Raw genomic sequence first — 20,643 nt, forward strand, 5'->3', positions numbered from 1 at the left:
TGTATTCTGTATTCACTAGCCTGTATTCACTAGCCTTATATATACTAGCTTCTCGCTTCTCTGTACACCCTTGCATCTCTGTACACTAGACTCTCTGAATACACTAAACCCTCAGTATACCACAGCCTGTCTTCTGTATACATTAGACTGTAAAAACTAGCTAGAATACACCAGCCTGTCTTCTTTACCCAATAGACTCTCTGTATGCACTACCCAGTCTTCTGTATACACTGTCAGATTTGATGTATACCCAAGCCTGTCTTCTGTATACACTAGTTTCTCTATATGCACTGTCCTTACTGTCTACTCTCGACCCTCTCTATACATTAACCTCTCTATATACACTAACATCTTTGTATATCTCTCTTTAAATTAGCCTCTCTGTGTACCCCAGCCTCACTGTTTACTCTAGCATCTCTGTATACTCAAGCCTATCTACATACACGAGTCTTCTGTATTGTGTATTAACTAGCCTTTCTTCTGTATGCTGTAGTCTTCTATATATACCAGCTTCTCTGTACACCCTTGCATCTCTGTAAACACTGTGTAAACTAGCCAGTCTTATGTATACACTAGACTCTCTGAATACACTAAACTCTCTGTATACCACAGCCTGTCTTCTGTATACACTAGACTGTAAAATCTAGCTAGAATACACCAGCCTGTCTTCTGTACCCACTAGACTCTCTGTATACACTACCCAGTCTTCTGTATAGAATGTCAGCTTTCATGTATACCCTTTCTGTATACACTAGCTTCTCTATATGCACTGTCCTTTCTGTATACACTCGACTCTCTCTATACACTAACCTCTCTATATACACTAACATCTTTGTATTTGTCTTTAAACTAGCCTCTCTGTGTACCCCAGCCTCACTGTTTACTCTAGCATCTCTGTATACTCAAGCCTATCTACATACACGAAACCTGTATTCTGTATTCACTAGCCTTTCTTCTGTATGCTGTAGTCTTCTATATATACCAGCTTCTCTGTACACCCTAGCACTGTAACAATGCTAGGTTCCTGTATTACAGAAACAGAACACCAGCAATAAGGTGTATACTGTGCAGGAGGCACACAACACCGACTCTAACTTCTGCACTGCAGATGCATGTATTGCAGAAATTGAACACCAGTAATAAAGGGTAGCTTCAGGTGTGTACTGTGCAGGAGGCACATAACACCCACTGTAACAGTGCTAGGTTCCCAAGCAGTAAAGACACTGTCCCTGCCTATCGTCCTCTTTCCCTGACCACCGCAACACACTATACAAGGCCGCCGTGCTGGCAGCCTTATATAGTGTGGGGTGTGTACTAAACCCCCCTGAGCTATAATTGGCCACAGGAATCCTGCCTGTGGTGAATTGTGGCTCTCCTCACACAGGATGTCACATCTGTTCTTATTATATAGAACCTATTATGCTCCTCGTAAACTTTTTCAGTTTGGCCGAACGGCCGGACGCAAGTTGCCCCCGGTGCGGGAACATGGGGGGAGACATGATGCACATGTTTTGGAGATGCCCGAAGTTGATCCGCTACTGGACAGAGGTGACAGGAACCATTGATCGGGTGGTTGGAACCTCCACCAGGATGGGGGCGAAGTATTGTCTCCTGGGATTAGTTGAAGGAGTTGGAAACTCGGGAAGTAGCCAGATGGCAGTTCTGAGATGCCTATTTCAGGCAAGGAAACTGATTGCCCAACCCTGCTTAGCCTCCAATGTTGGCAATGACTTGTTTTTTTTCGCTTGTTTCCCAAGATGACCATGTTGGCGTTTGTCAAGATGGTTGAGAGTGCCCGAAGAGATCGCCTATGGCCCCATCACCTTGAAAGTGCCTGATCTTGTCTGATCTCGGAGGCTAAGCATTGTCGGGCCTGATTAGTAACTGGATGGGAGACCAACTGGGAATACCAGGTGCCGTAGGATTCTTTTTATGTTGTTGGCGTTGACATGGGGTTTTTTTTCCGCTTGTTTCCCAAGGTGATCATCTTGGCATTTGTCAAGAGGGCTGAGAGAGCCCAAAGAAATCTCCTACGGCCACATCCCCCTGAAAGCGCCCATTCTCATCTGATCTCAGAGGCTAAGCAGGTTCCGGCCTAGATAGTATTAAAGGTGCTGTAGGAATCTTTTTATATTGTTGGCTTTGACCTGTTTTTCTTTCGCTTGTTTCCCAAGGTGACCATTTTAGCATCAGTCAAGAGTTTTGAGTAAGTCCCAAAGCGTTCGCCTGAGGTCACATCACCCTGAAAGCGCCCGATCTCAGAGGCTAAGCAGGGTCTGGGTCAGATGGGAGACCGCCAGGGTCTATGTTGTTGGCGTTGACCTTTTTTTTTTCACTTGTTTCCCAAGATAACCATCTTGGTATTTGTCAAGAGGGTTGAGAGTGTCTAAATAGAACACCTATGGCCACATCACCCTGAAAGCGCACAATCTCATCTGATCTCGGAGGCCTAGCAGTGTACGGCCTGGTTAATACCTGTATGGGAGACCATCTGTGAATACCAGGTGCCCAACAAGAGGGTTGAGAGTGCCCAAAGAGATCATCTACGGCCCCATCACCCTGAAAGCGCCCAATCTCATCTGATCTCAGAGGCTAAACAGTGTCGGGCCTGGTTAGTACCTGGATGGGAGACTGCCTGGAAATACCAGGTGCCATAGGCTTCTTTTTTTGTTGTTGGCTTTGAACTGTTTTTTTCGCTTGTTTCTCAAGGCGACCATCTTGGCGTTTGTCAAGAGGGTTGGGCGTGTCTTGAAGAGAACGCTTACGGCCACATCACCCTAAAAGCACCCGATCTTGTCTGATTTCAGAGGCTTAGCAGCATCAGGCCTGGTTAGTACCTGGACGGGAGACTGCCTGGGAAGACCAGGTGACATAGAAGGATCTGGCCTGGTTAGTGTCTTGATTGGGAGATCGCCTGGGAATTCCGGATGCCGTAGGATTCTTTTTATGTTGTTGGCTTTGACCTGTTTTTTTTCCCTTGTTTCCCAAGGTGACCATCTTGGCATTTGTCAAGAGGGTTGAGAGTGCACAAAGAAATTGCCTACGGGCACAACACCCTGAAAGCGCCCAATCTCGTTTGGTCTCAGAGGCTAAGCAGGGTTGGGCCTGGTTTGTACCTGGATGAGAGACCTCCTGGGTTTTCCAGATGCCGCAGGCTTCTTTTTATGTTGTTGGCGTTGACTTGTTTTTTTTGTTTGTTTCCCAAAGTGGCCATCTTGGCGTTTGTCAAGAGGGTTGAGCGTGCATTTGATCTCAGAGGCTAAGCAGGGTTGGGACATGGTTAGTACCTGGATGGGAGACCGCTTGGGATTTCTCGATGCCATAGGCTTTAGTTTTAAGTTGTTGGCATTGACTTATTTTTTTATTTTTATTATTCTTTTATTAAGTAGAACAACATAAATATAACAGTCAACCATACAGCATGACCCAGGGTCACAATTACATGCTAACAAAAAATAGGCAGCCAAATATTTCTGGGTTCTCAGAGGGGAGTCCTACAGTTTCATGCAGAAAATAGAGAAACCCCACCTCCGACATGTAGTACAGTATAACTAGTGCAGCTCCGTTCGGACAAATGTAATCATGGAGAACAACTGGGACCACAGCGAGCCAGCTTATCATGACCTACGTGAACTAGAGTAAAATATGAGCCGGTCATGTCCAGAACCCTGGGGTTCTTCTGGGTCCCGAAGGCTAGTAAGGAGACAAGGCATAGTCAAAAGGGAGGACGGGGGAAGAAGAGAGTGCAAAGACGGAGAGAGAGGAGGTGGGGGGATGGCGACGGGGAAAAAAAGAAAAATAAAGACAAAAAGGGAGGGGGGGAATGCCACCCAGGGCAGACATGGCCTACGTAGGTAAACGTTAGATGTTCAGTCGTTTTCTGGGACGGAGGCACTGCTCACCTCTCGAATGTAGTCTCGAGTACCAGTGAAATACCTCCAGGGCCTCCATGTAACACTAAATGCCTCTTCAGTGTTGTGAAGGGTGGCGGTCAATTCTTCCATCCGGAGAATATGATTGACTTTGGAATACCACAGCACCTTGGATGGGGGCTGAGGCTGCCTCCACAGTGCGGGAATGCAGGCCCGGGCGGCATTCAGGAGTTGCATTGTGAGGGTTTTTTTGTATTTTCGAACAGGCTGTTCGGTCAAGTGTAGAAGGCACGCTACTGGGAACCCAAAAGTTCCTCAAGGTCGGGCATGCCCAGAAAAGGTGTCCCATGGTCCCCATATCTGAATTTCACCTCCAACAAACATCCGGGATCGATCTATCCATTTTATTCAGAAGGTATGGGACTCTATACCAGCGTGAGACTATCTTGTATCTTGATATTGGTTTGCGATGGAAGCTTTATGTACTAAGGTCAGGATCTTCCCTATCTGTTGTGGGGTAAATGTGATGCCTAAGTCCCTCTCCCATTTGTGGATAAATGGTGGGGGTTGACTCCTCCTCCTGACTACTCAATAGTTTGTACAGGAGGGAGAGGGTGTGTCGCACAGGTTCCCTTTTGTGACAGATGGATTCATAGGGTGTCAGGTCTCTAGGAGTGTAGGGGGCCCTTTGTATGGCCAGAAGAAAGTGACAAAGTTTATAAGCACTAAACAAGTCAAGCGGAGGGTCAGAAAGCTCGGCGACAGTTTGCGTGGTCGGGAGCCCTCCCGTGGGCCACACCTCTCCCAGATGCTGTTTCCCCACCACTGTCAACTGTCGCAGTTTCTTGTTGGTAAATCCCGGTGGGAAGTCTGGATTACCTATAACCGGAGTCATTGGTGATGGCAGGGGAGCAATGTGTGTGCAGCGGAACAACCTCCGCACAACAGCCAACCTAGCTCCCACTACGGGGTGACCTCTGAGGTCTTTTGGTAGGGAGGACAGGAGCCACGGGGAGGTCAATAGGGGAATGGATCCATCCTCAATCTCCATCTCCACCCACTGCTTGTGTGGGCCATTACAATGCCAATCAACGACTCTCTCTAGCAGAGTCACTCTGTAGTATTGTCTGAGATCTGGGAGACCCAGACCCCCCTTGTCCTTTGGTCTGGCAAGCAATTGCAAACGGGCTTTGGGCAGTTTGCGCGCCCAAATAAAGTCCCGGAGCAGCACCTGCAGTTGTCTGAAAAAAATTGGGGGTAACCGGATCGGTAATGTCTGGAACATGTATAAGATCCGAGGGAGGGCCATCATTTTGAATGCATTACAGCGCCCGAACCAGGTCAGTGTTAAAGCATGCCAGTTTCCCAAATCAGATTTCAGTCTATCCAGGAGAGGGACAAAATTAAGCAGGTACAATTGCGCTAAATCCGCTGCGATGTTAACGTATAGATTTTTCAGCCCAGTAGAATGGAAAAGAGGTGCGGAGCCTCTTGGCCTCACCATCCGGGACCGATATATTCAATACAGCCGACTTGGCGCAATTGTTTTTATAGTTTGATAGGCTGCCGTGTCGCTGTAGAGACGCAAGTATTTTGGGAAGCAAAATGTGTGGATTGGAGATGGAAAAAATTAGATCGTCAGCGTACGCCGCAATTTTGTGGTGTGCCGAGGGTTTGGATATGCCAGTAATATTCGGGTCATTCCAAACGTGACACATAAGTGGTTCCAGTGTCAGAATTAAAATGAGGGGAGACAGAGACCACCCCTGCCTCGTCCCATTAGTGATGGGGAAAGAGTCCGAGCACCACTCGGTCACCCATACCGCTGCCGATGGCGTGGAGTAAAGCGACATTACCCAGCTCATCATGTTGGGGCCAAGACCTATATGTTCCAGGGTGGCCTGCATAAAGTGCCAAGGTGACCATCTTGGCGTTTGTCAAGAGGGTTGAACGTGCCTGAAGAGATTGCCTACGGGCACATCACCCTGAAAGCACCCGATCTCGTTTGATGTTGGAGGCTAATAGAGTCGGGCCTTGTTAGTACCTGGATGGGAGACCGCCTGGGAATACCAGGTGTCGTAGACTTCTTTTTATGTTGTTGGCGTTGACCTGTTTTTTTTTCGCTTATTTCCCAAAGTGACCATCTTGGTGTTTGTCAAGAGGGTTGAGAGTGCCTGAAGAGATTGTCTATGGCCACATCACTCTGAAAGCACCCAATCTCATCTGATCTTGGAGGCTAAGAAGAGTCGGGCCTGGTTAGTACCTGGATGGGAGACCACCTGGGATTACCAGTTATTGTAGGCTTCTTTTTATGTTGTTGGCGTTGATTCATTTTCTTTTTTTTGCTTGTTTCCCAAGGTGACCATCTTGGCATTTGTCAAGAGGGTTGAGAGTGCCCAAAGAGATCGCTTACAGCAGCATCACCCTGAAAGAGCCCAATCTCATCTGATCTCGGATGCTAAACAGTGTCGGGCCTGGTTAGTACCTGGATGGGAGACCGCCTGGGAATACCAGGTGCCATAGGCTTCTGTTTTTTTTGTTTTTTTATTTAGTAGTATGCGACATACAATGCAAAGGCAACTTCACAGAATGTGTGATACAAATAGTTACAAACAAATGATCATATTGCATGGATATCAGAGCCAATGGTAAGACGTCTGAGGAAAATAGCACGTGTACAGCTTTGCGGTCATATCAAGATGAGATTAAAGCTCCATCTCGTTGGGATCCTCTACCACTTAAAATATTATTGATACTAGCCCTGCTACCCTCGAAGAGTTTAGATATCCATAGATAGGGGAAGAGTATTGTGTAGTAGTCAAATGGGGTCGGAACATACCATTTTCTTTTCCCTTTTTTGAGTTAAGAAGGGAAATAGTAGAACTGAAAGGAGGGAGAAGGGGAAAGAGAAGATTGGGGAAGGAAATGGCAGAAAAGGAAAAGAAGGGGTAAGGGGGTGTCGTGGGTAGAGTGGATAGGATGGGGTCCCCTCCCAGGGAGCAAGAGACGCCCTCGGCTCACCAGCTCATCAGCTGTCCAACGTTTGGAACAGCGATCTCCAACGATCACCATGAGCTTACTATGTCTCGCGGAGGTATTCTTCCGAAAAGCGAAACTGGGTCCAGTAGAACCATCTGTTCCCATGCTCCTCCGTTTTATCCCTCATTGTGGCAGTCAGGTCTTCCATTCGTTCAATATCATTTACCCTTGTGAACCACTGGGTCACCATTGGAGCAGATTGCTCTTTCCACTGACTTGGGATGCAGGCCCTAGCTGCATTGAGGAGATGTTTAAGTAAGGACTTATGATAACGCTTTCTCGACATAGGAGTTAGATTGAGAAGAACTGCTGCGGGATCATTGGCTAAGGAAATGTCTGTGAACTTGTGGATGAGTCTCAGGACAGGCTGCCAGAATGTTTGTAATTTAGGGCTTTCCCAGAAAATGTGGAGAATGGTGCCACATTTGGTCCACAGCGACAGCAGCGGTCAGATTGACCGGGGAATATTTTGGCCAACACCACCGGTGTACGATACCAGCGTGTGATCAGCTTATATGAGATCTCCTGACATTTACTGCAGAGTGACGACTTTTGGGCGAAAAAGAGTATTCTGTCCTTCTGTGGTTTGGAGAATGTAGTTTGTAAGTCCCTTTTCCATTTAGCTAGGAAGGGTGGATCCGTGGAGGATTGTGCATCTGTCAGGATTTGGTAGGACCTAGAGAGGGAACCACGAACTGGGCCATCATCCAGGCAAAGTTCCTCGAAGGGGTGGAATTGTCTAGAGAAGAACGAATGGTTAGGTAGTGATCCGAGGAAATGGATTAGCTGTCTAGCTCTCCAGCTATCCAATGCAACAGGTACTTGCTCTAGCAGTATGGTCCCCATGGGAATCAAGCCCGTGGGTCCAAGAAATAGGGCTGCTCTCAGAAGCCCTTTCGGGGCTTGCCTGGTAAAGGCCTGGTCAGACAGGCCCGGAGGGAATCTAGGATGTCCAATAATTGGGGTCATAGGAGAAGGGAAGTTAGTCAGGTGGGAAAGGTGAAAAAAACTATCCATCTCGGCGAGCGAGGGGCCAATTAACGGGTGAGTAGTCACACAGGGCTCCAATGGCCTCCCCGCCCAAGGCAGACCAGCCAGTGGAACCCGCGCCATCTCCTGCTCTAGCTTGACCCATAGCTTCAGTTCCCCATGCCGGTGTCTTATCACATATGGTCCCCCATCGGATAGTGTCCGCTGTGTACTGCGCATTCCGAAAATTGCCGAGCATGAACGGCGCCTGCGCACTGAGTCCAGGTTCTATCCCCACTATCCAAGTGGACATAGAGTAAGAATATAAAAGAGCCGAGCGCAGCGAGGCAAAGCCCGAAGCGTGGCGAGCGAAGCTCGCCTGCAAGGGACCCTCTAATATTCACAACCCTATGTCCGCTTGGATGGTGGGGCTACCACCTCCACTCACCGCGCAGGCGGCGTTCAGCTTTGGAGATTTTCCGAAGCTTCGTCTGCTCCGTACTGTGCATGCGCAGTACGGCGCGGACACTATATCATGACCGGACAGTATATGGCAGAACACCGGCACCAGTCAACCACCGGTGTCATGTGCGTCGCTGTGTAATATAGAGCAGGGTCCGGGAAGCCAATACCTCCCCGCAATTTCGGTCGCAATAGCATTGCCCTACCAATACGCATATGTTTTCCGCACCAGAGGAACTTGATAAAGATTGAGCGAACCACATGAAAGAAAGTCTGGGGTATTTTGATAGGTAAGGCTTGTAGTAGATACAGAAGTCGTGGCATCGCGTTCATCTTCAACACATTACAGCGTCCGAACCATGACAGAGCTAGTGGGTCCCATCTTTTAAGGTCCGCTGTAAGCCCATAGGCTTCTTTTTATGTTGTTGGCTTTGACCTGTTTTTTTTGCTTGTTTCTCAAGGCGACCATCTTGGCGTTTGTCAAGAGGGTTGGGCGTGTCTTGAAGAGAACGCTTACGGCCACATCAACCTGAAAGCACCCGATGTCGTCTGATTTCAGAGGCTAAGCAGCGTCAGGCCTGGTTAGTACCTGGATGGGAGACTCCCTGGGAAGACCAGGTGCCATAGAAGGATCTGGTCTGGTTAGTGTCTTTTTTTTTTTTTTATTCTTTATTTATGGATTGCAGGTAATACAGAGACAAACTGTAAAAGACATAGATCCCTCAGTTTTCCAGGTTAACAAAAATACATAGTTAATACTTCGTGGGGGACCGGGGGAAACCTAACAACTTATGTCAGCAGCAGCCCCAGCCGTGGCTAGGCCACCACATTATCCCACTCTAATGATCTGGCACCCCAGTGTCTACTTATAAACCAGGGCAGTCCCCGGGGCGATCCCCCTCAAGGCCCAGACTGAGGGGCCTCTAACATCGGTCACCTTCATTCTATTGGTCAAAGAGCTCAGCCGGGACCACCCCGAGGGCCGCCAACCCCTGGCTGGGAAATCGAGGGAACAAAACGAAAAGATCCTTGCAATCACCATGTATTTTAATTATACTTGGGAGTTAGGGGGTAGGGAAAGAGGGGGGAGCAAATGGGCAGGAGAAGGGGATGGGGGTAGAAAGAATGAAAGTTATAGGGGGCTAACATTGCTACGAGGCAGACGGGGGAGAGAGTGAACCAGGGTGGTATACGAGAAGGGAGAGAAAGAAAGAGGACTCCGATGGGTTCCCACGGCCGGACCCTTCCCTCTATACACGTGCCAGAGCCTACAGATAGGATCTGTATGCGTCGGAAAACCTGAACAGGCTCCAAGACAACCAACGAGCAGTGTGCTCTTCCTCCCTGTCGCCTAACGCTGATGTGAGCTGTTCCATACGGTAGATGTCGAGTCCAGGTTCTATCCCCACTATCCAAGTGGACACAGAGTAAGAATATAAAAGAGCCGAGCGCAGCGAGGCCGAGCCCGAAGCGTGGCGAGCGAAGCTCGCCTGCGAGGGGCCCTCTAATATTCACAACCCTATGTCCGCTTGGATGGTGGGGCTACCACCTCCACTCACCGCGCAGGCGCCGTTCAGCTTCGGAGATTTTCCGAAGCTTCGTCTGCTCCGTACTGCGCATGCGCAGTACGGCGCGGACACTATATCATGGCCGGACAGTATATGGCAGAACACCGGCACCAGTCAACCACCGGTGTCATGTGCGTCGCTGTGTAATATAGAGCAGGGTCCGGGAAGCCAATACCTCCCCGCAATTTCGGTCGCAATAGCATTGCCCTACCAATACGCATATGTTTTCCGCGCCAGAGGAACTTGATAAAGATTGAGTGAACCGCATGAAAGAAAGTCTGGGGTATTTTGATAGGTAAGGCTTGTAGTAGATACAGAAGTCGTGGCATCGCGTTCATCTTCAACACATTACAGCGTCCGAACCATGACAGAGCTAGTGGGTCCCATCTTTTAAGGTCCGCTGTAAGCCCATAGGCTTCTTTTTATGTTGTTGGCTTTGACCTGTTTTTTTTTGCTTGTTTCTCAAGGTGAGCATCTTGGCGTTTGTCAAGAGGGTTGGGCGTGTCTTGAAGAGAACGCTTACGGCCACATCAACCTGAAAGAACCCGATCTCGTCTGATTTCAGAGGCTAAGCAGCGTCAGGCCTGGTTAGTACCTGGATGGGAGACTCCTTGGGAAGACCAGGTGCCATAGAAGGATCTGGTCTGGTTAGTGTCTTGATTGGGAGATCGCCTGGGAATACTGGATGCCGTAGGCTTCTTTTTATGTTGTTGGCTTTGACCTGTTTTTTTTAGCTTGTTTCCCAAGGTGACCATCTTGGCCTTTGTCAAGAGGCTTCAGAGTGCCCAAAGAGAGTGCCTACGGCCAAATCACTATACTATATATCTATATCTATAATAATAAATAATATTTTTAGTTATTATATATAAGATACTATATAGGGGATTTGGCCGTAGGCACTCTCTTTGGGCACTCTGAAGCCTCTTGACAAAGGCCAAGATGGTCACCTTGGGAAACAAGCTAAAAAAAACAGGTCAAAGCCAACAACATAAAAAGAAGCCTACGGCATCCAGTATTCCCAGGCGATCTCCCAATCAAGACACTAACCAGGGGGGGCGTGGCCTAGGCATGAAGGAGTGAGGACGCTCTTTTCCGGAGCTCCCGGTCCGTGACCCCTCCGCACCCCTTTACCACAGTTTGGTCGCATATTTCGGCATCGCCGACATCTCCGCGCTTCGGCGGAACACAGCCAGCCGAGCGGGGTCCGCCGCTGCTGCCATGGACAGGTACTTGGTCCCGCTGCAGCCTCCGGCCTCCACGCCGGATCCAGCCAAGATGGCGCCCGCGGCCTCCGGCGCTCCAGGACACGCGGCACAGAGGGAAGGTGAGCAGACTGCTATGCAGGGACACGACATGCCCCCGTTCTCCCTGCCTAGTGACTTGTCCCCGTGTCTCCCCCGCTCACTGTCCATGGCCTCGCTTGACAGCCCGGACCATAGCGGCCTGCCACCCTGGTTCCCTCACAACTCCCAACTGTCCCAGAGACCCTCCCGCAGTGGAAGCCTCATCCCAGGACCGAATGGCCAGGCTGCTCTCGCCTCAGACACACAGGGGGACCCACCGCTGCCACCAGCACCAGCATTATTGGGGGACAAGGCCATCCTAGCTTTACTCCAAAACCTTCCCACTATAGCAGACTTTAGCTGTATGGCAGCCAGGATTGAAACGACCTTGTGACATGAAATCGCAGGGGTCAAACGTGACGTGTCGGCTACGAACGAGCGGGTGACCACCCTGGCATCGGATGTGACCTCCCTGACCACTGATGTTTCTGGCCTGCAAGCCGCACATGATACCCTTGCTGACAGAGTGGCACAGTTGCAACTCCTAGTGGATGACCTTGAGAATCGCAACCGCAGATGCAACATCAGGATCAGAGACTTGCCCGAAGCCACTGGCCAGGCAGACCTCAAAGCCACAGTTACAGCTATATTTAATGCCTGTCTGGACTGCGCTGCTGACACAGCCATTGATAGAGTCCACAGGACCCTGGGCCCCAGGAGCCCCACAGAGAACCGGCCACGTGACGTTTTATGCTGTCTCCACAATTACTCAGTTAGGGAGGATGTCCTGCAAGCGTCGTGGCGCAAAGGCAGCATTGATTTTGACGGGGCCCAAGTCACCCTTCTGCCAGATGTATCCCGCAAGACCTTCCAGATGAGACGCTGTCTGCGACCCCTTCTGGAACACCTAACTGAACGGAGGATTCCATACAAGTGGGGCCATCCGTTTCACCTTATAGTGCGCAAAAATGGGAGGCCCCTTGCGCTACGACACCCTTCGGAGGTCCCGTCCTTTCTGGAGGCTTTGGGCCTGCCCTCGGTTCAGGTCCCCGACTGGTTGGCTCCTGTTGTCCCCCAGGGAGCAGTGGCCCCGACGAACAACCCCTCAACCAGGCCACAGAGAGTGAGACGCCACCGTCGATCCCAACGTCAGAGATCGCAGGCCCCCCAAGATCGTGAACCCTGAGAGAGTACAGTAATTTTCCGTTATTCCTGTGTTATACCCTTTTTTTTTTGTTTTCCTTTTCTCTACCAACATAGACGGCTGGAGTATCCAGCTTTGTGTTGTTTACCATGCCACGGGCCATTGTTCCCAGTGCCCCCGCTAGGGGAGAGGAAGGACATTGGAAGAACAGAGTTGGACACTGCGCTTCCTGGACGAAGCCCTGAGTCATTGGCGGTACTGTTCACCATTCTCGTTACTGTTTATCTACAGGTGCCCTAGTCTCGGCGCTCTTTGTGTTTTTGGACTGCCTGGTGGTGCCCCCCGGGTGCCCCTGGGCGGCGTTCCCGCTCCCTCCCCCTCTCCTCCCCCCCCCCTTTTTTCCATTTTTTTTTGGGATGGGGGGAGGGGCGGGTGCCTGGGTGGTATAAATTTATCTATACTCTGTGTTGAAAAGTTTAATATGTTGGTCTAATTATGCACTGTTCTACTGTTGTTAACTGCCCGATACCTGCTGCAGTGATGTTCTATAATGCGTTTGATGTCGTAGTTAAGATGCCAAAGAAGCTCCGTGCACGCCCGATTGCGACTGCATGGACCATGGGATGCTGGAGGGGTACTGCACCGACGAGTTCCTCCCTCTGCAGTGCCTTACCTCTTCCCCCACTAGGCCCCTCTGCCCTAACCGGCAGGTTCTCTCCGATAGGAGCTTTAGCAATTCCCCGATCTATCCCCACCCCTCCTACCCTCCTCCTCCCTACTAACTCCGGACCTTCTCCGCTTCGTTACTGCTTTTCCTTTTTCTCCTCCTCTTCCTCTGTGCTTGAACTCTATATCTACTACTGACTCTGGTGGGGACCGCCGGCCGGGTACCACTGCCGTCATGGCCCTGAAGCTGGTTTCCTGGAATGTGAAAGGGCTGAATGTACCTGAAAAAAGGTCCAGCTGCCTAACAGAATTGTGGCGGATGAAGCCCCAAATAGTTTTCCTCCAGGAGACCCATTTCAGGACAGACCAAATACCACGGCTTTATAGTAAGCACTTCCCCCTGGCCCACCACAGCACGTCCCCTACTTCCAAATCGAGAGGAGTGTGTGTTCTTCTTGCTAAAAACTTGCCGTGGCGCCTGTTAGCTGTCCAAGCCGATAGTGAAGGGAGATATCTCTTCATTAAGGGAACTCTCCACTCGCAAACTTTTACTCTTGCCAACCTATACATGCCGAATGTGGACCAGCTGCCGGCCTTAGAAGCATGCTTGGATGCCCTGGCTGCATTCTCGGAGGGTACTTTGATCGTTGGGGGGGACTTTAACCTCACCTTGGACCCCCGCAGAGACTCATCATCGGGCACCTCTGCGATTTCTGCGAGAACGCGTTCACACATAAGAGACCTGCTACACTCCCACCGACTGATCGATGTGTGGCGTACGCTTCACCCACAGGATAGGGACTATACGTTCTTTTCCACCGCTCATGGTTCTTACTCACGTATAGATATGTTTTTAGTCGACCCACAATGCTATCCCGGCGGTCACAGACACTCAGATAGGCCACATAGCCCTGTCTGACCATGCCCCGATTTCTTTGATGCTGAAGCTACAACAGGAGTCGCGTGGTCAGTCCTGGTGGAGACTGAACGAGTCTCTCCTGAAGGACCCTGAGACCCACGCAGACCTGCTTAGGGAATTAGAAAGTTACTTTGATCATAACCGTGATTCTGTTTCCAACCCCCTCATGTTATGGGCGGCTCATAAATGCTACATTAGGGGCATTCTTATTAAACATGGTCATAGACTCAAAGTGGCCAAAACTGAGGCTCTCTCCAAACGTATTGCCAAGTTGCATGCGTGTGAACAACGACACAAATCCCAGCCGACTGCTGCGCTGGAGGTGAGAGATCTTAGAGAACAAATCAGAGATTTCTCTCTCTTTCAGGCTAGAACCAGACTCATGTGGGTCCGCAGGATGTATTATGAATATGGAGACAAGTGTAGTAGGTCCCTAGCGAACTCCCTGCGTGCCCAACGCAACGCGTCCTTCATTCCAACCATAACCTCCCCTTCGGGTGCCAAGCTTCATGATTCACGGGAGATAGCGGAGTGTTTCCGATCTTTCTATGAAGCCCTTTATAACTTGCACCCCCGGGACTCAGGAGATGCCCTCCAGGCCGGCACAGCAGCCATTGATGAGTACCTAGCTTCGGCAAACCTCCCGTCGCTTACACAGGAAGAGATAGAGCTTCTCTCGCAACCTATCTCCCCGGAGGAATTGTCGGCAGCGTTAAGAGACTCACCCAAGGGCAAGGCACCAGGCCCAGATGGGTTTACGGTCCCTTATTATAAGGCCTTCCTCTCCCTGTTGTCCACGCCGTTTGTGTCAGCTTTTAACGCCCTATTGGAGGGCCAGACCTTTCCACCGGAGCTGTTGCAGGCAAGCATCTCGGTCATACCCAAGCCGGAGAAGGATCCGCTTCTCTGTGCGAACTACAGGCCCATCTCCTTATTAAACAGCGACCTTAAGCTCTTCACTAAGATACTGGCGGAGCGGTTGGTGCCCATTCTCCAACGCCTGATACCTCTGGATCAGGTGGGGTTTATTCGTAACAGGGAAGCCCGAGACAACACTACCAGGACAATCAATGTTATAGAACGCGCCAGATGCCTTAAACTACCGATTATGTTGCTCTCTGTGGACACAGAAAAAGCGTTTGACAGGGTGAGCTGGCCTTTTTTGCTAGCCACCCTGCGAATCCTGGGTGTACCCCCCCCATGCTTTCATGGGTTACAGCTCTTTACTCGTCACCGACGGCGATGGTTAGGGTCAATGGGTTTGCCTCGTCGCGTTTCACTATTGGCAATGGAACGAGGCAGGGATGCCCGTTGTCCCCCCTTTTGTTTGTCCTATCGCTTGAACCCTTGCTGCACCACATCAGGCAGAACATAGACATCAAGGGACTGGACACCCCCTCACACCACCATAAGGTCGCAGCCTTTGCAGATGACCTCTTGTTCTATGTCTCAGAGCCTCACATTACATTGCCGAATCTCTTAGCGGAAATAAGACGATATGGCACCCTGTCAAATTTTAAAATTAACTTACAGAAATCGGAAGCACTCAACGTCTCCCTGTCTACCAATGCCCAGACGAGTCTAAGCACTAATTTTCCCTTTCGTTGGACAACTGGGGCTATACAATATCTGGGTACCAAGGTTCCCCCGGACCCACATCTGATTTTCCAATTGAATTTCCAGCCGCTTCTAAAAAAAATTGCCGTAGATCTAGAGAGGTGGTCAAAGTTGGCGACCTCTTGGTTTGGGAGATGCAATGTGCTCAAAATGAATGTAATGCCCAGACTCTTGTACCTATTACAAGCCTTACCGATAAAAATCCCCCAATCATTTTTTAAAGCCATGCGCTCCATCTTTATTCGATACGTATGGCAGGGCAGGCCTCCAAGACTCAGCCGAACATTACTGCTCAGACCAAAAGACAAGGGAGGGATTGGCCTCCCAGATCCGGCATGGTACTATACGGCGGTGCACATGAACAGAGTAGTTGACTGGTGCAGACACCTGAAGGATAAGCTGTGGGTTCGTCTGGAGCATGAATCCGTACCATTTCCACTTGAGGGTTTGCCCTGGAGTGGACCGGGCTGGTCGGGAGCGACGCGGGCACACCCACACATTGAGCCAACGTTACAAGAGCTAGACAGATATTTTACCCTGACGGGCGTGCCCAGTTTCCCTTCGCCCATGACTCCTATTATTGGACACCCACGCTTTGAACCCGGCATGACGGAAAAGTCTTTCCGCCTCGACCCTGACTGGGACCTTGTGCGGGCCTCTTCTTTTCTTGGCCCTAGGACGTGGACAGCGGTCTCCACTATGTACGAGGCGTTAGCAACCACGGCCCTGGGACAGTGGAAGCTTTCCCAACTCTCCCACTTCTTGAAATCTTTGCCAAACAGTGGCGAATTCCGCAGACCCCTAACATCGTTTGAGGAGGTATTCTCGACCCGAAGGTCTCTTTCCCTGTCATATCGCATCCTACTGGACCAACTCTCCCAGGGTAACCTGGTGTTCGTGGAAAAATGGGAGCGAGACCTGCATGTCCGGCTCTCGCCAGACCAGAAGAACCGCGCGCTTCTTTTTGCGCACAAGTCATCCCTATGTAGTAAATACCAGGAAATAGCTTATAAAATTTTGACCCGATGGTACAGGACCCCCACTGTCCTGGCGGCTATGTTTCCCGGTCACAGCCCTTTGTGCTGGAGATGCGGTGAACAAGCCGGCACGTTACTACATATCTTCTGGGAATGCCCTCAACTGGCCCATTTCTGGAGACAGGTTCTCAATATCATTTATGACCTCACGGCTATTGATCTCCAGAACAACCCAGCTGCGATCTTCCTCAATCTGACCCCACTCTCGAGCAAGAAGTACCATAAATCTCTCTTAAAACATCTTCTGAGTGGGGCCAGGGCATGTATACCTAGCATGTGGAAACAGCAGGCCGCTCCACTGGTGTCTCACTGGTTTGCAAGAGTTTGCGACATCTACCGTATGGAACAGCTCACATCAGCGTTAGGCGACAGGGAGGAAGAGCACACTGCTTGTTGGTTGTCTTGGAGCCTGTTCAGGTTTTCCGACGCATACAGATCCTATCTGTAGGCTCTGGCACGTGTATAGAGGGAAGGGTCCGGCCGTGGGAACCCATCGGAGTCCTCTTTCTTTCTCTCCCTTCTCGTATACCACCCTGGTTCACTCTCTCCCCCGTCTGCCTCGTAGCACTGTTAGCCCCCTATAACTTTCATTCTTTCTACCCCATCCCCTTCTCCTGCCCATTTGCTCCCCCCTCTTTCCCTACCCCCTAACTCCCAAGTATAATTAAAATACATGGTGATTGCAAGGATCTTTTCGTTTTGCTCCCTCGATTTCCCAGCCAGGGGTTGGCGGCCCTCGGGGTGGTCCCGGCTGAGCTCTTTGACCAATAGAATGAAGGTGACCGATGTTAGAGGCCCCTCAGTCTGGGCCTTGAGGGGGATCGCCCCGCGGACTGCCCTGGTTTATAAGTAGACACTAGGGTGCCAGATCATTAGAGTGGGATAATGTGGTGGCCTAGCCACGGCTGGGGCTGCTGCTGACATAAGTTGTTAGGTTTCCCCCGGTCCCCCACGAAGTATTAACTAAGTATTTTTGTTAACCTGGAAAACTGAGGGATCTATGTCTTTTACAGTTTGTCTCTGTATTACCTGCAATCCGTAAATAAAGAATAAAAAAAAAAAAAAGACACTAACCAGACCAGATCCTTCTATGGCACCTGGTCTTCCCAGGGAGTCTCCCATCCAGGTACTAACCAGGCCTGACGCTGCTTAGCCTCTGAAATCAGACGACATTGGGTGCTTTCAGGTTGATGTGGCCGTAAGCGTTCTCTTCAAGACACGCCCAACCCTCTTGACAAACGCCAAGATGGTCGCCTTGAGAAACAAGCAAAAAAAACTGGTCAAAGCCAACAACATAAAAAGAAGCCTATGGGCTTACAGCGGACCTTAAAAGATGGGACCCACTAGCTCTGTCATGGTTCGGACGCTGTAATGTGTTGAAGATGAACGCGATGCCACGACTTCTGTATCTACTACAAGCCTTACCTATCAAAATACCCCAGACTTTCTTTCATGCGGTTCGCTCAATCTTTATCAAGTTCCTCTGGCGCGGGAAACATATGCGTATTGGTAGGGCAATGCTATTGCGACCGAAATTGCGGGGAGGTATTGGCTGCCCGGACCCTGCTCTATATTACACAGCAACGCACATGACACCGGTGGTTGACTGGTGCCGGTGTTCTGCCATATACTGTCCGGCCATGATATAGTGTCCGCACCGTACTGCGCATGCGCAGTACGGAGCAGACGAAGCTTCGGAAAATCTCCGAAGCTGAACGGCGCCTGCGCGGTGAGTGGAGGTGGTAGCCCCACCATCCAAGCGGACATAGGGTTGTGAATATTAGAGGGCCCCTCGCAGGCGAGCTTCGCTCGCCACGCTTCGGGCTCGGCCTCGCTGCGCTCGGCTCTTTTATATTCTTACTCTATGTCCACTTGGATAGTGGGGATAGAACCTGGACTCAGTGCGCAGGCGCCGTTCATGCTCGGCAATTTTCGGAATCTGTGTTGCTGTGTACTGCGCATGCGCAGTACACAGCGGACACTATCCGATGGGGGACCATATGTGATAAGACACCGGCATGGGGAACTGAAGCTATGGGTCAAGCTAGAGCAGGAGAAGGCGCGGGTTCCACTGGCTGGTCTGCCTTGGGCGGGGAGGCCATTGGAGCCCTGTGTGACTACTCACCCGTTAATTGGCCCCTCGCTCGCCGAGATGGATAGTTTTTTTCATCTTTCCCACCTGACTAACTTCCCTTCTCCTATGACCCCAATTATTGGACATCCTAGATTCCCTCCAGGCCTGTCTGACCAGGCCTTTACCAGGCAAGCCCCGAAAGGGCTTCTGAGAGCAGCCCTATTTCTTGGACCCACGGGCTTGATTCCCATGGGGACCATACTGCTAGAGCAAGTACCTGTTGCATTGGATAGCTGGAGAGCTAGACAGCTAATCCATTTCCTCAGATCACTACCTAACCATTCGTTCTTCTCTAGCCAATTCCACCCCTTCGAGGAACTTTGCCTGGATGATGGCCCAATTCGTGGTTCCCTCTCTAGGTCCTACCAAATCCTGACAGACGCACAATCCTCCACGGATCCACCCTTCCTAGCTAAATGGAAAAGGGACTAACAAACTACATTCTCCAAACCACAGAAGGACAGAATACTCTTTTTCGCCCATAAGTCGTCACTCTGCAGTAAATATCAGGAGATCTCATATAAGCTGATCACACGCTGGTATCGTACACCGGTGGTGTTGGCCAAAATATTCCCCGGTCAATCTGACCGCTGCTGTCGCTGTGGGCAACAGATTGGCACCATTCTTCACATTTTCAGGGAATGCCCTAAATTACAAACATTCGGGCAGCCTGTCCTGAGACTCATCCACAAGTTCACAGACATTTCCTTAGCCAATGATCCCGCAGCAGTTCTTCTCAATCTAACTCCTATGTCGAGAAAGCGTTATCATAAGTCCTTACTTAAACATCTCCTCAATGCAGCTAGGGCCTGCATCCCAAGTCAGTGGAAAGAGCAATCTGCTCCAATGGTGACCCAGTGGTTCGCAAGGGTAAATGATATTGAACGAATTGCAGACCTGACTGCCACAATGAGGGATAAAACGGAGGAGCATGGGAACAGATGGTTCTACTGGACCCAGTTTCGCTTTTCGGAAGAATACCTCCACGAGACATAGTAAGCTCATGGTGATCGTTGGAGATCGCTGTTCCAAACGTTGGACAGCTGATGAGCTGGTGAGCCGAGGGCGTCTCTTGCTCCCTGGGAGGGGACCCCACCCGACCCCACCCTATCCACTCTGCCCACCCTTACCCCTTCTTTTCCTTTTCTGCCATTTCCTTCCCCAATCTTCTCTTTCCCCTTCTCCCTCCTTTCAGTTCTACTATTTCCCTTCTTAACTCAAAAAAGGGAAAAGAAAATGGTATGTTCCGACCCCATTTGACTACTACACAATACTCTTCCCCTATCTATGGATATCTAAACTCTTCGAGGGTAGCAGGGCTAGTATCAATAATATTTTAAGTGGTAGAGGATCCCAACGAGATGGAGCTTTAATCTCATCTTGATATGACCGCAAAGCTGTACACGTGCTATTCTCCTCAGACTTCTTACCATTGGCTCTGATATCCATGCAATATGATCGTTTGTTTATAACTATTTGTATCACACATTCTGTGAAGTTGCCTTTGCATTGTATGTCGCATACTACTAAATAAAAAAACAAAAAAAACAGAAGCCTATGGCACCTGGTATTCCCAGGCGGTCTCCCATCCAGGTACTAACCAGGCCCGACACTGTTTAGCATCCGAGATCAGACGAGATTGGGCGCTTTCAGGGTGATGGGGCCGTAGGTGATCTCTTCGGGCACTCTCAACCCTCTTGACAAATGCCAAGATGGTCACCTTGGGAAACAAGTGAAAAAAAAAACAGGTCAATGTCAACAACATAAAAAGAAGAATACGGCACCTGGTATTCCAACTCCATCTCCCATCCAGGTACTAACTAGGCCCAACCCTTCTTAGCCTCAGAAAAGAGAAGAGATAGGGCTCTTTCAGGGTGATGCTGCTGTAAGCGATCTCTTTGGGCACTCTCAACCCTCTTGACAAATGCCAAGA

At 50.1% G+C, this 20,643-nt stretch overlaps 5 pseudogenes; 4 read left to right on the forward strand and 1 right to left on the reverse strand.

Annotated features, from left to right (window-relative positions):
• The first annotated feature begins 1,806 nt into the window (after window positions 1–1,806).
• LOC143936806 (5S ribosomal RNA) lies at window positions 1,807–1,925 on the forward strand (annotated as a pseudogene).
• Window positions 1,926–2,541: 616 nt separating this feature from the next.
• Window positions 2,542–2,660, forward strand: LOC143936953 (5S ribosomal RNA; annotated as a pseudogene).
• A 3,397-nt stretch (window positions 2,661–6,057) lies between these two features.
• On the forward strand, window positions 6,058–6,176 carry LOC143937515 (5S ribosomal RNA; annotated as a pseudogene).
• A 103-nt stretch (window positions 6,177–6,279) lies between these two features.
• Window positions 6,280–6,398, forward strand: LOC143936562 (5S ribosomal RNA; annotated as a pseudogene).
• Window positions 6,399–20,262: 13,864 nt separating this feature from the next.
• On the reverse strand, window positions 20,263–20,381 carry LOC143937288 (5S ribosomal RNA; annotated as a pseudogene).
• Window positions 20,382–20,643: the final 262 nt, after the last annotated feature.

This window comes from Lithobates pipiens, unplaced genomic scaffold (assembly GCF_037356315.1).
Source record: "Lithobates pipiens isolate NorthernLeopardFrog02 unplaced genomic scaffold, aLitPip1_a1.2 Scaffold_28, whole genome shotgun sequence".
NCBI lineage: Eukaryota > Metazoa > Chordata > Amphibia > Anura > Ranidae > Lithobates > Lithobates pipiens.